Below are 14975 nucleotides of genomic sequence, written 5' to 3'. Positions count from 1 at the left end.
CTAGATGATCATAATGGTCCCTTCTGACCTTAAGTCTATGAATCTATTCCCAAATTTGGAAAATTGTGCAGTTCAGAATGTGAATAGTGACCTCGGCTCCTTCCTGCACCTGCTCTACATTGCTTCACAGCAGCTTCTCCACCTGCAGAGTCACCCCAGCACGGCAGTGCAGCCGCCCAGGGTTCAGCAGGGGCCCCTGGCAAGGACAGTGGGTGCAGCTAACAGCCCGGTGTGCCTGGCAGTGAGGCAGCTATAAAAAAGCAACACCCCCTCCCAGAAGTACAGAGACTGAATTCCCCAACTTTAACATCATGACCCCCAGTAGAAAGCCACACGTGTCAGTTGTATTGTCACAGGGAGATGCAAAAATCAAGTGACACCAATTTTTAAGTTGAGTAAATAAAGTTGAGGAGATAGTTATTAACCTCCCAAAAATATACTAAAGATCCCTCAACATAACACCTGAAGGTGAAATATGAACAGAGACAAACCTTGTCAGCAAAGGCTCATTTCCCAAACGATCCTCAAAATGTTACTAATTCCCACCCCTCCTCCACAGGAGCTCTTGCAGTGTCACTGTTCTGCAGGCAGCTTCCCATTAAATGCTGTTGTGGGACATTCCCAGGCCTGGAAATGTACGAACGACAGAATTTGAAGAGCAAACCTGGCTCCTCGCACCAGGCCGGATTTGAGTGTTTTGTCCCTGTCACTTAGTCTTTGTCAATAGTACAGACGCCAGGGGCAGGACTCCAGGCTCTGCTTGAGGGATCCTGGCACAGGGGCTGGGGGGAGAAAGGATTGTAGATTCTGACCTGTGCTCTGGAGAGGAGGTAATAAGTGAAGGGTCATTATTAACTCTTCCCCTTCTCAGTGTCCCAGGGCTGGAATTCTACATTCCACAGGGCCAAAGGAGGGGGTGATGCCACTTGGCTAATGAAAACCAGGGCTCCAGGTGAGGTTTGAACTCACAACCTCAGCATAGCTTCTCTTAGCACTGCCCTATAAGTACTATGCACTAACCAATTGTGCCACTGGAGCATCTTTTAATTAGCATTTTCTGAGACTCCCTAGTTTGTACTCGATGGGGTGGATCCTTCTTAAGGGTTCCAGGCCCCATTTGACACCTTCACTGCACCTCACTCACAGCTGCTGCCCTGGGTCAATGAAAACCCAGAGTTCACCTCTCACCTCCCGGGGGGAAAGCCCCTTTCTCCCTCCGCTGTCTGGCCACATTGCCGGCCACTTGCCGTTCCCCCTGTCACCGCTCTGCTGGCCACCCTCTCTGCTCTGGGACGTCTTGTGGTCCCATCAGGAGCGGAACAGGCTCCCTAAAAGCAGGGCCGCCCAGAGAATTCGGGGGCCGGGGGCAAAGCGGGGGAGCGGACATAAAAAAGGCGCCACCCGCTGCGGCGCTTGTACTGACTGGGCGGCATCCGAGTCTTCAGTGGCGGCGGGTCCTTCACTCGCTCCGCATCTTCGGCAGCACTGAAGGACCTGCTGCGGAAGTGCATCCGAAGACCCGGACCGCTGCCGGGTGAGTAAAAATTAAAAAGGCGCCTCTAGCCAGGGAAGGGATTCTCGGCCAGGGCTTGCGGGGCCCCTGCGGGGTCGGGGCCTCGGACAAATTGCCCCACTTGTTCCCCCCTGTTCAGGCACCCCTGGGGCCCTGCACTTCACACAGCTCTCCCTGATTTCAGCTGTTAGTGAGGGAGCCTCACTGCTAGCGCAGACTGGGCAGTTCGTTGCATGAGAGACTCTGTCCCAAAGCAGGACTAATGCTTAGAGCTGGTTATCAGTGATTTCAGCTCTGTTGGTCTGCAGCAAGACTCTCCATTGAGTCTTAACCAGCTCTGTTATTACACAGGGAAGAACAAAAGGGTCAAATGGTGCCTGGAACCCTTAAGAAGGATCCACCCCACCAAGTACAATACTTATCGCTACCTGCTCCCAGCCCCACTGAGAATGTTTTGGGGTCACTCCTTCCCTGTATCAACCTAAGGGGTCTTAAAGAATGATAGCTAATAAGTGCTCCAGTGGCATAATTGGTTAGCGCACAGTACTTATAGATCAGTGCTGAGAGGAGCTATGCTGAGGTTGTGAGTTCAAGCCTCACCTGGAGCACTGGTTTTCTTTGACCACATGGCGTCACCCCCTCATTTGCCCCTGTGGAATGTAGAATTCCAGCCCAGGCGACCCGGAGGAGGCAGAAATGCCCCCTTCAATTATTACCTCCTCTCCAGAGCGCAGGTCAGAATCTACAATCCTTTCTCCCCCACCAACCCCTATGCCAGGATCCCTCAAGCAGAGCCTGGAGTCCTGCCCCTCCTTGACCTCTGAGCCTGGAGGGAGAGGAGCAAGGAGCCATTGTTAGAGGGCTTTCCCTTCCCCTACCCACTTCCCTGGCTCTTGTCACACAATCGATAAACAGCAAAAGACCAGAAGTCGGAAGCGCAGACAACGGGATGTTTACTGGGGTTAGTTTCCAAGCAAGCAGATTTCAAAGCCCTTCACACCAGTCGGGCTTATCTCTATAGACCGACAGAGTCTGTTCCCCAGTGTCCCCCTTCCCAGCTCTGACACCGCAGTTCTGAAAGTCTAGGCCTGTGCAGGCAGCCTGAATATCTCTATTCTAACAGCCATCGGCCCCTGTGGAAAAATGATCTATTCAGGGTTGTCCCTAGACATTTTGGTGCCCTACACAGCACCCCCGTCCCCCAGCCCGAGCTGGCAGAGCGGAGCAGGCTGGGGCCAGGTCACTCCACTTCCCGCCGCCCGGTGAGTGCTGGATGCGCCTGATCCCTCCTGCCGTCCACCGGGATGTAGCTCAGGGGAAGGCGGGGGGGATGGGGTGGAGCAGGGGTGGGAAGAGGGGGTGGGGGCAGACCGGGGGTGGGGGGCTGTGGGGAAGAGGTGGAGCAGGGGCAGGGGCAGCTTTCCTGGCCAGCTCAGCCAGCCGGGGGATCGAGTTCGCCGCTGGAGCAGTACACAGCTGCGTAGGGCACGAGGAAACTTGGGGCAATTTGGTGCCTCCACATCCCTTAACCAGGCAGTGTCCCTGTAGTGTGGGCTGTCTGCATAGGTCCTTTCTCAATCTTTCTCACCCTCTTGTCTTGAGTCTCCTGTGTCTCTGCTTTCTAAGCACAGACTAACTCTCGCTATTCAGAGGAGGGGAGGCCCATGCCTGTGTGTGGCCAGCAGACAGCGACAAAGACCCCTAGCCAGCCTGCTCCCTGCCATGCCAAACACCCACTGAAGGCCACCCACAGACCAGCATGTGGGGCGGCTGCTGATGCTCTGTGGCCAACACCAGAAGATGGTAGGAAAGCAGGGCCAGCCCCCGTGGTGAGGCCTCTTACTGTTCCCACTCCAGGTGCTCACTTTGGCAATGGGGCAGGAGATTTTACCTCAAGAGGCTTTTCCCCAGCTGGCGAGAAGCAGAGAAACACCCAGGCTCCCAAGGCGCTAAGTAGCAAACCCCCTCAAGCACAGGGACAGGCGCACACTTGGAAGAAGGAAACTGCTCCACACTCCAGCCTGGGCAGCCACCCAGTTTCTTTGGCAAGTCAGGAACAGCAAAGGCGAGACTGGAAGCACCTGGGGCTCATGCCCCAGCCTTTGTGACACCCAACCCCCAACTCCTTCCCGGGGCTCTAGCTGAAGCCAGAGCATTGGCCTGAGCGGCCAAGAAGAGGTTCCAGCCCTGAAGGGAGCAGGACTTTCAGCACAAAGGTAAAACTGGACAAGCACAACCATGAAGGGACATGAACCCTCAATTGCCTGATCCAGACTCAGATGCCTTATCCATTAGGCCACATGGTCACATATAATTTCTCCACGTACTTCTTTAGAGAAGATGGACACTGTGTTTCTCAGACTCGGGTCATCTACTGAGGGGGGTTGAGACTCTCTGGGCACAAGAAGTCAAGTTCCCAGCGAGATGTGAGACTTAATTCTATGGGGCCAGGTGCAGGGCTTTGGCAGGGAGGCTCAGGCATGGGGGATTGGGGTGCAGCGGATGGACCGGCTGTCTAGGTGTGGAGATTTAGTTGCACTGAGGCACAGGAGGGAGGAGGAATCCTGCTGATGGTCAGTGGCTGTGCAGAAAAAAGGGTGTTGATTCCCCCATCCTAAATGGGCTGATTGGCTTGACCCTTCTCCCCTCTGCAGAGCATGGTGGGGCTGCAGCTCACCCCTTGTGGGGCAGGAGGGAACAGGTGCAGGGTGCTGGGCTCCAATGCACCTGGAAGGCAGCTCCAGTGCGGTGGGGCAGGGCAGGGCCTGTGGTTTACATTCTGCGTTGCCTGGTGCTGAGCCACTGCACAATCCCCAGCCACGCCGCACAGTGCACCTTGAGAGGGGGCAGGGGGCCAATCAGATGATCCAGCACGAGGGGGGTGAGGATGTGTGGTTGGGGGGAGGAAAGGCCTTGGGCTGCACTGGGGGAGTGCAGAGCAGGGGTGACACCCCAGAAACCTGCAGCAAAGGGATGGACAGGTGGGGTGGATGGATAGAAGAGGCAGCGAGCCTAAAAGAGGAGTGGGGTCTAGTGGTCAGAGCAGGGAGGGGGGAGGGGGCTGGGCGCCAGGGACCTCTGGGTTCTATCCCTGGCTCTGGGAGCAGAGGTGGGTCTAGAGGTCATAGCAGGGGGGACCGGGAGCCAGGACTCCTGGGTTCCATTGTGTCGGCTGCTTTTTTCTGTGTCTTCCTCCTTACAGATCCCAGCCCAGCCCCCTAGCAGAATCTGACTGGGGGAGGGGTTTGTCCTGCCACTCCAGACTCGTGATTCGAACCCCTCTCACCATAGGCTCTGACATCACGGAATCTCCCCCCCAAGACAAAGTAGGAGCCCCTCCCCGCATGCGGAGGAAGCTAGTGAGTTTCTTGGGGGTCTCTGGCGGAGGTGACAGCACCCACCAGACACCCACTCATGGTTGCAAGGAGACCCCCCTGCACAGCCCCCTGCTACGAGGGGCCGGGGGCGCCCATCCAGGGTCAGGAGGTGAGATGGGGTTGCAGTGGCAGGAAGGGGGCAGAGCTGGGGGTGGTGCCAGGTCTGGTGCTGGCTACACGGGGAAAAACCACACTGCTCCCCCATAACACACACACACACACACACACAACTCCTGGTCTTGGGAGGGGAACAGGAGAAAGGACAAAAGAAGCAAGAGACAAAGAGAAAGGAGGAAGGGATGGATGGAGGAAAAGGTGAAACCAAAAGGACAAACCCTAATGTCCCCAGTGATTCTAAGGGACAAAATCCCAGGTGCAGAATAAAATTCTGCCTCCTTTAGCTCGTGTTTTCCATGCCTAGAATTCAACTGTCACCTGATGGATCAGACTGAACAGGTTTCAAACCTCGAGGATGCTCTTACCTTCTAAACAGGGACGGCTGTTTTCTAGTGAAATCAGGAAAAGGGAAGGAGAAAACTCGAAAGAGGCTCCTCCTGGCGCTCACGTACGTGAACCCGAATAATTTCTCAATCCTCAAAGAGAGACCTGGAGAAGGAGACTGGCTGAAGCAAAGCCACAGGGGTCTCTGAGATTTCCCTGGCCCCTCGCCCCCGTCCTGCCTGGCTGATGTCAGCATCTCTCTGTGAGGTCACCACCTCCCCACCACCTTTGACCAATAGTCTGAGGTCCTGCAAAAGGCCTTTGTGATGTCACTGCCACACCCCTCCCTTGCTGTGCTAATATCCTGCCCCTGGCCAGGCACTTTGGAGGTTTGAGCTACTCCCTGTGGATCACCCCACTCAAGGAGCGTTCGTTCTAGGCAGCAAGCCGGCTAGACAGGAAAACATCAGACGCTGCTCCCAATGCTACACTCAGTTTTTCAGAAATTAGTCGACTTTATGGCCAGAAGGGACCATTAGAGCATCTAATCTGACCCCCTGCATATCACAGGCCTCCTGTATGACACAAGAGCTACTTTTGGGGCAAACACATTCCAGAAAGGCATCTAGTCTCCATTAGATGACATCAGGAGATGGAGAATCCACTACTTTCCTTTGTTCCTGTGGTGAATCATCCTCGCTGGTTAATATTTGTGCCTTAGTTGTAATATGAATTTGTCTCTTTTCACCTTCCAGCCATTGGCTCTTGTTATGCCTTTCTCTGCTAGATTAAAGAGCCCATTAATACCCAATCTTTTCTCTCCATTAAGGCACTTCAACACTTCAATGAAGTCACCTTTCAATCTTCTTTTGATAAGCTAAACAGGTTGAGCTCGTTCAATAGCTCACTAGAAGGCATTTTTCTCCAGCCCTCAGAACATTTGGTGGCTCTTTGCTGCCCCAGCTCCAATTTCACAACATCTTTTTCAAATGAGGACACCAAAACTGGAGGCAGTATTCCAATATCAGTCTCACTGATGCCGTGTCACCTCCTGTGACGTTATTGACATAATCTGAAACTGTATAGATCACCGTTGCGACCACTGTTCTATATTTGCAGCCAATATTGTAGAAAGGTTGTTGTGTAAGGGGTCTATGGAGAGGTTCTGATTGGCTGATTATAATGATGCTATCTCTAGATGTGTATCATTTCTGTAGTTGACTTTATGAATATTGGCCCTATGCTGCCCGTATTTCAAACTTGTGCTCTGCTTCCGGGAAACACCCCAGATAAGTTGGTGTCAGTTCTGTCTAGCCTGTTTGATGGCTCATTGTTAAATGTTGATGGTCCATTGTTAAATGTTGCTATATTATGATCACTATTTCCAAGCGGTCCTGTTATAGTTACCTCTTGGACAAGATCCTGCACTCCACTCAGGACTAAATGGAGAGTTGCTTCTCCCCTTGCGGGTTCTTGTACCAGCTGCTCTAAGAAACAGTCATTTAAAGTATCGAGAAATTTTGTCTCTGCATTTTGTCCTGAAGTGACATGTACCCAGTCAATATGGGGATAATTGAAATCTCCCACTATTATGGAGTTCTTTATTTTGATAGCCTCTCTAATCTCCCTTCGCATTTCATCCTCACTATCACTGTCTTTGACAGGTGGTCGATAATAGATCTCTATTGTTATATTCTCTATTGTTATATTCTTATTAGAGAATGGAATTACTATCCATAGAGATTCTATGGAACATGCGGTTTCATTTAAGATATTTACTTCATTTGAGTCTACATTTTCTTTAACATACAGTGCCACTCCCCTCCCCACCCCCGAGTATGACCTGCTCTGACCTTCAGATATATTTTGTGCCCTGGAATGATTGTGTCCCATTAATTATCCTCACTCCACCATGTCTCTGTGATGCCTATTATGTCAATATCCTCTTTTAACACGAGGCACTCTAATTCACCCATCTTATTATTTACACTTCTAGCATTTGTGTACACGCACTTTAAAAACTTGTCACTGTTTATTTGTCTGCCCTTTTCTGATGTGTCAGATTCTGTTGTGTGTGAATGCTTCTCGTCTGATCTGGCCCCTACTTAATCCTCTTCCAGCCTCTCTTCCTGACTAAAATTAGAAAAATCTCTATCCCTACACTCTCCTCTAAGAGAAGTCTCTGTCCGATCCACGTGCTCCTCTGCAGCCATTGGCTTCCCCCCCATCTCTTAGTTTAAAAACTGCTCTGCAACCTTTTTAATGTTAAGTGCCAGCAGTCTGGATCCACTTTGGTTTAGGTGGAGCCCATCCTTCCTGTATAGGCTCCCCCATCCCCAAAGTTTCCCCAGTTCCTAATAAATCTAAACCCCATCTCTCTACACCATCATCTCATCCACGCATTGAGACTCCGAAGCTCTGCCTGCCTACCTGGCCCTGCGCATGGAACTGGGAGCATTTCTGAGAATGACACCATAGAGATCCTGGATTTCAGTCTCTTTCCTAGCAGATTAAATTTGGCCTCCAGGACGTCTCACCTACCCTTCCCTATGTCATTGGTATCTACATGTACCATGACCACTGGCTCCTCCCCAGCACTACATATAAATCTATCTAGATGCCTTGAGAAATCCGCAACCTACCCACCAGGCAGGCAAGTCACCATACGGTTCTCCCGGTCATCACAAACCCAGATATCCTTGTTTCTAATGATCAGATCTCCCATTACTAACAGCTGCCTTTTCTTAATGAGTGGAGTTCCCTCCCGTGGTGAGGTAACCTCAGTGCAAGAGGTTCTTCCAGATAGTGTTGGGGTGAGGATCCCAACTATGAGAAGCTTTCCCTCTGCTCCCGTTGACTGCTCTCATTCCCTGGGCCTTTCATCCTCCTCAACGGTGCGGGGGGCTGTCTGACCGGAGTTGGGACAATTCTATAGTGTCCTGAAAAGCCTCATCAACATACTTCTCTGCCTCCCTTAGCTCCTCCAGTTCCAACACCCTGGCCTCCAAAGCCTCCACACGGTCTCTGAGGGCCAGGAGCGCCTTGCACCAAATGCACACATACATACATGACATAAGAACGGCCGTACCGGGTCAGATCCAAAGGTCCATCTAGCCCAGTATCCTGTCTACCGACAGTGGCCAATGCCAGGTGCCCCAGAGGGAGTGAACCTAACAGGCAATGATCAAGTGATCTCTCTCCTGCCATCCATCTCCATCGTCTGACAAACAGAGGCTAGGGACACCATTCCTTACCCATCCTGGCTAATAGCCATTGATGGACTTAACCACCATGAATTTATCCAGTTCTCTTTTAAACGCTGTTATAGTCCTAGCCTTCACAACCTCCTCAGGCAAGGAGTTCCACAAGTTGACTGTGCGCTGCGTGAAGAACTTCCTTTCATTTTCTTTAAACCTGCTACCTATTAATTTCATTTGGTGACCCCTAGTTCTTGTATTATGGGAATAAGTAAATAACTTCTCCTTATCCACTTTCTCAACATCTCTCATGATTTTATATACCTCTATCATATCCCCCCTTAGTCTCCTCTTTTCCAAGCTAAAGAGTCCTAGCCTCTTTAATCTTTCCTCGTATGGGACCCTCTCCAAACTTCTAATCATTTTAGTTGCCCTTTTCTGAACCTTTTCTAGTGCTAGAATAGTTCTTCTGCATGACATCCCAGTAGAGGGCTCTCTGAGTGGGGTCCAGCAGAGCCCACTCTTCACTGGTGAAATACAAAGCCACCTTCTCGAAGGTCACCGGCCCCTGAAAGAGCAAGAGTCCAACACTCAATACCTGCTGCCCCATTCACAGCCCCACTACTTGTGAGGAGAGGAGCCCATCAAAGGGAAGCCATGGGTGGCTTGCAGTCAACAAAGTCCCATCCCGACCCTGCTCAGAGCATCCAGGAAACATCAGAGTGAGGGGACAAAGAGAGCCCCTTATCTCTCCCAGCAGATCCATCACATACCTACTAGCCACAGACTGATAGAGGAGAGGGAGCCCCTAGCAGGGACCAGGGAGAGCTCCCTGGTAGGAAGCCCAACACCCTCCTCATTGTGAGGAGCTGGATATGAAGGGAGGGGAATCTCCCCTAACCCTCACTAGTGGGTGCCCCCTTCATATCTCACAGCAGCCACTGGTTAGTCGGGTCAGGCTCCAGCACTATGAGTCTGGTCAGTTTTCCCAGCCCCATTCACGTGGGTTATTTTCTGCTCCACAAACTAGAGCATTTCCACCTCCAAACCTCATGGGTCTGTTCCTAGAATCTAGGCCACTTATTAAACAACTCCCAGCAGGTTTGTCACACCCTGTCCTCCCTTTCTCCACCCTGTGCATTTCCTGTCCTGCTCCAACCTCCAAACCAGACTGTGCAAACCTTCCCTTCTCCGGTGTATTTGCTGTCCCTCTTCCTCCTGTAGGAACCCACCAACCCCCCCTCAAAAAAATAATCCCTACCTGCGCTGGCTCCACTGCAGCCATTTCTCTTCCCTGTGTCATGGGAGGATGGGATGAGCTGGAGAAAAACATGGACGTCATTCTGCAGCCTGGCAGGACGAGAAGGGCAGTTGTGGAGGTTACAGAACAGGCTTTAGTTAATTTCACATCACGAGTCCCCCAGGCCCTTTCCCTGCACACAGACATCCTAGACTCTGCCATGCTGGGAACATGCTTGATCTCTTTCATTACAGTGTAGACCTGGCCCCTCCTGCCAGGCTAAACCCACAGAGACATTTTTAACCTCCCTTCTGCCTCCCCTCACCCCGTAACAAAGTCTCTGAACACAAGGCTAGAAAAGAGCAGAACCCAAGGGGTCACTGTGGGGGATTCCCTCAGACAGTGACCCCAGGGCAGCCACACCCCAGCAGGGGGAATATGGAGTCAAGAACTGGTTTTTCCTCTGTCTGAGCCTTTTCTTGTTCACTGGAAAGTGGTTCTGCCCAGGGATGCTGCAATACATGTGTCTGGGTGGACTAGAGAGCTGGAAATCTCTCCCCCCACTCATTTCTCCCACTGCCCCTTTCAGTCTCTCCTTCCCCTCTACTCTCTCCCTGCTCCTCTGGCTGGGACAGTCCCATTCCTGGAAGCTTTGATCTCCCAGGGCTGGATTTTCTCCTGGCAACTACTAATGGGAGGAGAAATGGGGGGGGAGGGGGCTGTTTGTGCAGAGTCACTTTCTTGCCAGTCCCCAGCACTTTCCCTGAGGTCTGTTACCTGGAGTCTGTGGTAGAATTTGTATTAATACGGCCCAGGGCTGCCCTAGGGGGCTAGGACCAGCGGAGAAGGTCATAACTTTGGCAGGGCAGAAAAGAAGCTTTAATTAAGGTCACTTCCCAACTGAGAGGCCCCACTGGGGGAGCAGCAGCTGCTAAGCCTGGTCTCCCAGATCACAATGGAGGCTGCAGCATCTGACCCAGGAAGCTGAACCCCAATATCCTGAGCAGAGAGGGACAGAGCGTTTGAGCAGCTTCCCTCCTTTAGCTCTCTGGGGAGAGCCGCTAATGAGAGCCCCTCCTCACAGGGAGAATTGCTGATCTCTTCCCACCTGCCGCACCCCCAAGATCTAGTATAAGGACTCGGGGCACAAATTTTCCCAATGGAACTGGAAGGTCCTGGAGTTTTCAAGATGTTTGATAAGTGGCTAGAAAGTTATCATGGTGACTGGGCCTGGCTGGGGAATGCTGGGATGTGCTTGGAGTCAGGATTCTGGCACAAGCTGATCAGAGAGAAGGAGCATGGTTAGTAGCAGCCCCCAGAGCCTCCATCCAGGGCCCCCCAGACACCCCCAGTACCCAGAGCCCAGACCCCGCAGCCAGAGTCCCACCAGATATTCCCTGGGACCCAACCACCAAAATCCCTGAACAGGAACTCCAGATACCCCTCAGCACCCCACTGGCCAGAGAACCCCCACCAGACCATCACTGGCAGGCTGGGAATCCTAAAGGTTCCCCCCACCAAGAGCCCCCAACAGCCAGGGACACCCCCCCAGGGGACCCCTCACTGGGAATTCAGTCCCTCACTGCCTGCCAAGGATTCCCCTACTGCCTGCCTAGGACCCCACCTGCCCTCCAGCAGGACCTGCCAGGCCGTTTGCCTGGGACCCCCTGATGCTTTACAATGGGACCCCTCCCTCTGCTTGCCTGGCATTCCGACCTAGCGCCTGGCACTCCCCCACCCAGTTCTGTGCATTGGGCACGACTGAGCCCCTGGCACAGCACCAGGCTCCCTCCAGCCCCCTGCCCCGCCTCCCCAAGAGATGCCCACCCTCACTGTTCTGCACCACCAATCCCCAGTGCTACCCACCTCCAGGACCCACAGCCTCAGGGCTGGGCACATCAGAACCCCTCCCCCCCCAAAACCTCCAGAACCCTCTGCCCAGTCACCCAGAGGCCTCCCCCTCCCACAATGCCCCTTCAGCTCCAGCTGCAATCTCCCCACACAGACACCCCACCCCTACCCCAGCAAGTGTTACCTCACTGTGTCTGCTAAGTGGATAGAAAGTTATCACTGCCCCCTGCTGGCCAGTCACCCGGGCAGAGGGATCCCTGGGGGGTGCTGCTTCAACAGGAGAATGGAAGGCCTGGAGGGCAAGAAAGGTCCATGCCCTGTCACTAGCTACATCTTCGCACTGCGGGAAGCAACCCCTCCCAGAGACCATTTGTCATGGGCTTTGGGACCCACGCTGCACTCAGAGTGACCTCCTCACCCAGTGCCAGCTGGAGAAAAGAAAAGGGTCCAGCCAACTCTCCTGTTACCAGCTGGGAACCACTGATCCCCCAAACAGGGGGAGGCCTCTGGGTTTGATGGATATTAAATACGTTTAGAGAGGAAAGTGGAAAATCAGAGGGATTTTATATCAGTTGTTGATACGAGGTAAAATCTGAGTGTTTCACATCAATATCTGATAACTGAATAGAGAGAAAATGGGCAACATTTGCCAATATTTTATATCCATGTTCAGGAATCTGAGAAAAGGTGTAAATCTGAGATTTTCTTAGTATTTTATAATTAAAGAGACAGGGAAAAATCTCAGGCCATAGTCATTTAGAAATAGACAATTAGAGAAAAAGTGGGGCTTAGGATAATTTTTAGATTTGCAGAGAATACATATCAGAAACTACGCAAGTGATAACATGAGAGGGGGGAGGGATAGCTCAGTGGTTGGAGCACTGCCCTGCTAAACCTGGGGTTGTGAGTTCAATCCTTGAGGGGGCCATTTAGGGAACTGGGGTAAAAATCTGTTGGAGGATTTAGTTGGGGATTGTTCTTGCTTTGAGCAGGAGGTTGGACTAGATACCTCCTGAGGTCTCTTCCAATCCTGATAGTCTATGAACACCGTCGAGATCTGAGGGGATTTTATATTACTGCTACATAACTAGAGGGAAAAGGGGGGCTGTTGGACTGGATTTTATATTACTATCCAATACATATACAGAAAGTGATGGTTCCTCCCACCCCCACAGGCAGCAGGGAGCCCTGTGAGGAGCTGCTTTAAGAGGGCAAAGGGGGTGGGGGAGCTGGCAGGTCCCTGGATGAGGTAAGGGGGCAGCAGTGGGGGATGGGCAGGTGGTTGGTGGCTGTGGTGGTAGTTAGGAGCAGTAACTGGGACTGGGAAACCGGGGTCCGGGCAGTCCCCACGGGGGACACGTGCCCCTCCCGTCCCCGCCCTGGCAGAGAACCGGCATCTCACCCCCCCCCCCGCCCCCACGCCAGGGGCAGCCACGTGCTGGGGACTGACCCAGGGCAACAATTTCCCACCGAGACAAGGACAAATCGCTGCAGGTAAAACGAGGGGGGGAGACCGGGGGGGGGAACAGGGGAGCCGAGAGAGCGGATCATGGGGGGGGGGCGAATCTCCCCGGATGTTACAGCCCGAGCGAGACCCCGAGAGAGAAACGGGGCAGAACCGGAGAGAATTTGTACCGGGGGCGAGAGGCACAAACAGGGACAGGAGCCAATTAACTCCCCGCCCCCCCCGGGGGATTTCCTGGCTGCCCAGAGACAGTTCAACGCCCCCCCCCCCGCGCGTCCCACCGACCTTCCCTCCCCCGCAACTCCGGCTTCTCCCCCCGCCCGACACCCCCCCGGGCTCCGCCCCCCCATCCCAGCGGGGCCGGGGCGGATCCTGCTGCAGCTCCTGGGGCCGAGGCGGCTCCGAGGCTTCTCCCAGGTTCCCCGGGGCAGAGTCACGTGCCCGCCCCCCCCCCGGGGGTCTCTCACTCACCGGCTCACACGGAGGCGGCAGCAGCAGCAGCATTGTTCTCCCGCCCCCAGGGGCGCTCGCACGGAGCATGCGCAGTTCCAGCTCCTGACCTCTCCCTCACCTGGGCTGGAGAGGGCGGACGCGCCCCCGGGGCAGGCTGGGAGATGTAGTTCCGGGCTCTCAGTGGAGCGGAAGTGACGTCGGCGAGGGAGCCGGAACGGGAGCGCGGACGCGCGCGAGGCGCTGCGGTTCTGCCTGGCTCGCGCGGGGCCGTTGGAGCCTCTCCTGGGCCGGAGAAGGGTTTGTGGCGTTGTGCTCTGGGCATGCGCAGATCGCGGCGAGAGAGACCTTCATTAACCCCTCCGTGGGGGGAGACCGGACGGGGGGGGAAGTGTCGGTGCAGCCCGGACATGGCCGGGGGGGGAAGAGCCGGTGACCCCCGAGGAGCGGGGAGAGAAAGGGGGGGGGCTGAGATCCCCTCGGATTTACCGCTGCCCCCCCCCCGTGGGGACCCCCCGTCCTGCCCCCTTTCTCCCTAGAGAGCCACGAGCAGCCCCCAGGGTGACCCCCCCTCCCCCAAACCCTGAGAAGTTCCCTGTCCCCCCCCCCGATTGTGCCCCATTTTCTCTCCCCTTCGCCAGTGCCCAGCTCTCCCTGTGGCTGGTGGGGGCTCTGGGGGTGTCTGGGGCCCCTGGCCAGGGACTCTGGGGACTGGGGGCCAGGGAAGACCTGGCAGGACCCTGGCTGGGGCTGTGGGGGTGTCTGGGGGCCCGGCTGTGGGGTCTGGGCTCTGGGTACTGGGGGGTGTCTGGGGGCTGCTGCTAACCCTGATCCTGCTCCTGGATCAGTTTGTGCCACAATTCTGGCTCCAAGCGCGGCCAGGCAGCCCCAGGGTGAGAAAGTTACTCACCCTGGTAACTTTCTATCCACTTACCAAATACTGTCAGGTGAAATCACAGATTTCTCTTTTCTCCCCTCTTGAAAACTGCAGGAACTTCTGGTCCCACAGGGAATATTCATGCTGCCTTCACCCCCCCCCCCCAGTCCTTGTCCTAGATCTTGGGGGTGGGACCTTAATTAAAGCTGCTTCTCTGCCTGGCCCAGGTGATGACTTTCTCCAGCTGGTCCTAGCCCCTTGGGGGCAGCCCTGGGCCCTGTTAATACAAATTCTACCACAGACTCCAGGTAACTGAAAGTCCTCTGGGAAAGTGCTGGGGACTGGCAAGAAAGTGACTCTGCACAAACAGCCTCTCCTCCCATTAGCAATTGCTAGGAGCAAATCCAGCCATGGGAGAGCAAAGCCCCCAGGAATGGGACTTTCCCAGCCAGAGGGACAGGGAGAGAGGACAGGGGAAGGAGAGACTGAAAGGGGCAGTGGGAGAAATGAGTGGGGGGAGAGATTTCCAGCTCTCTAGTGCACCCAGACACATGTATTGCAGCA

At 54.1% G+C, this 14975-nt stretch overlaps 2 non-coding genes across 2 annotated transcripts; one reads left to right on the top strand and one right to left on the bottom strand.

Annotated features, from left to right (window-relative positions):
• Nucleotides 1–944: 944 nt before the first annotated feature.
• Nucleotides 945–1038, bottom strand: TRNAI-UAU. Its single transcript has 2 exons — nucleotides 1001–1038; nucleotides 945–980 (listed from the first exon to the last, which is right to left on the bottom strand). It is a non-coding gene; the product is annotated as a tRNA-Ile (tRNA).
• A 989-nt stretch (nucleotides 1039–2027) lies between these two features.
• Nucleotides 2028–2121, top strand: TRNAI-UAU. Its single transcript has 2 exons — nucleotides 2028–2065; nucleotides 2086–2121. It is a non-coding gene; the product is annotated as a tRNA-Ile (tRNA).
• Nucleotides 2122–14975: the final 12854 nt, after the last annotated feature.

Source organism: Mauremys mutica, chromosome 22 (assembly GCF_020497125.1).
Source record: "Mauremys mutica isolate MM-2020 ecotype Southern chromosome 22, ASM2049712v1, whole genome shotgun sequence".
Lineage (NCBI taxonomy): Eukaryota > Metazoa > Chordata > Testudines > Geoemydidae > Mauremys > Mauremys mutica.
Note: the sequence above shows the minus strand (reverse complement) of the source record. Positions and strands in the feature narration are given on the sequence as shown.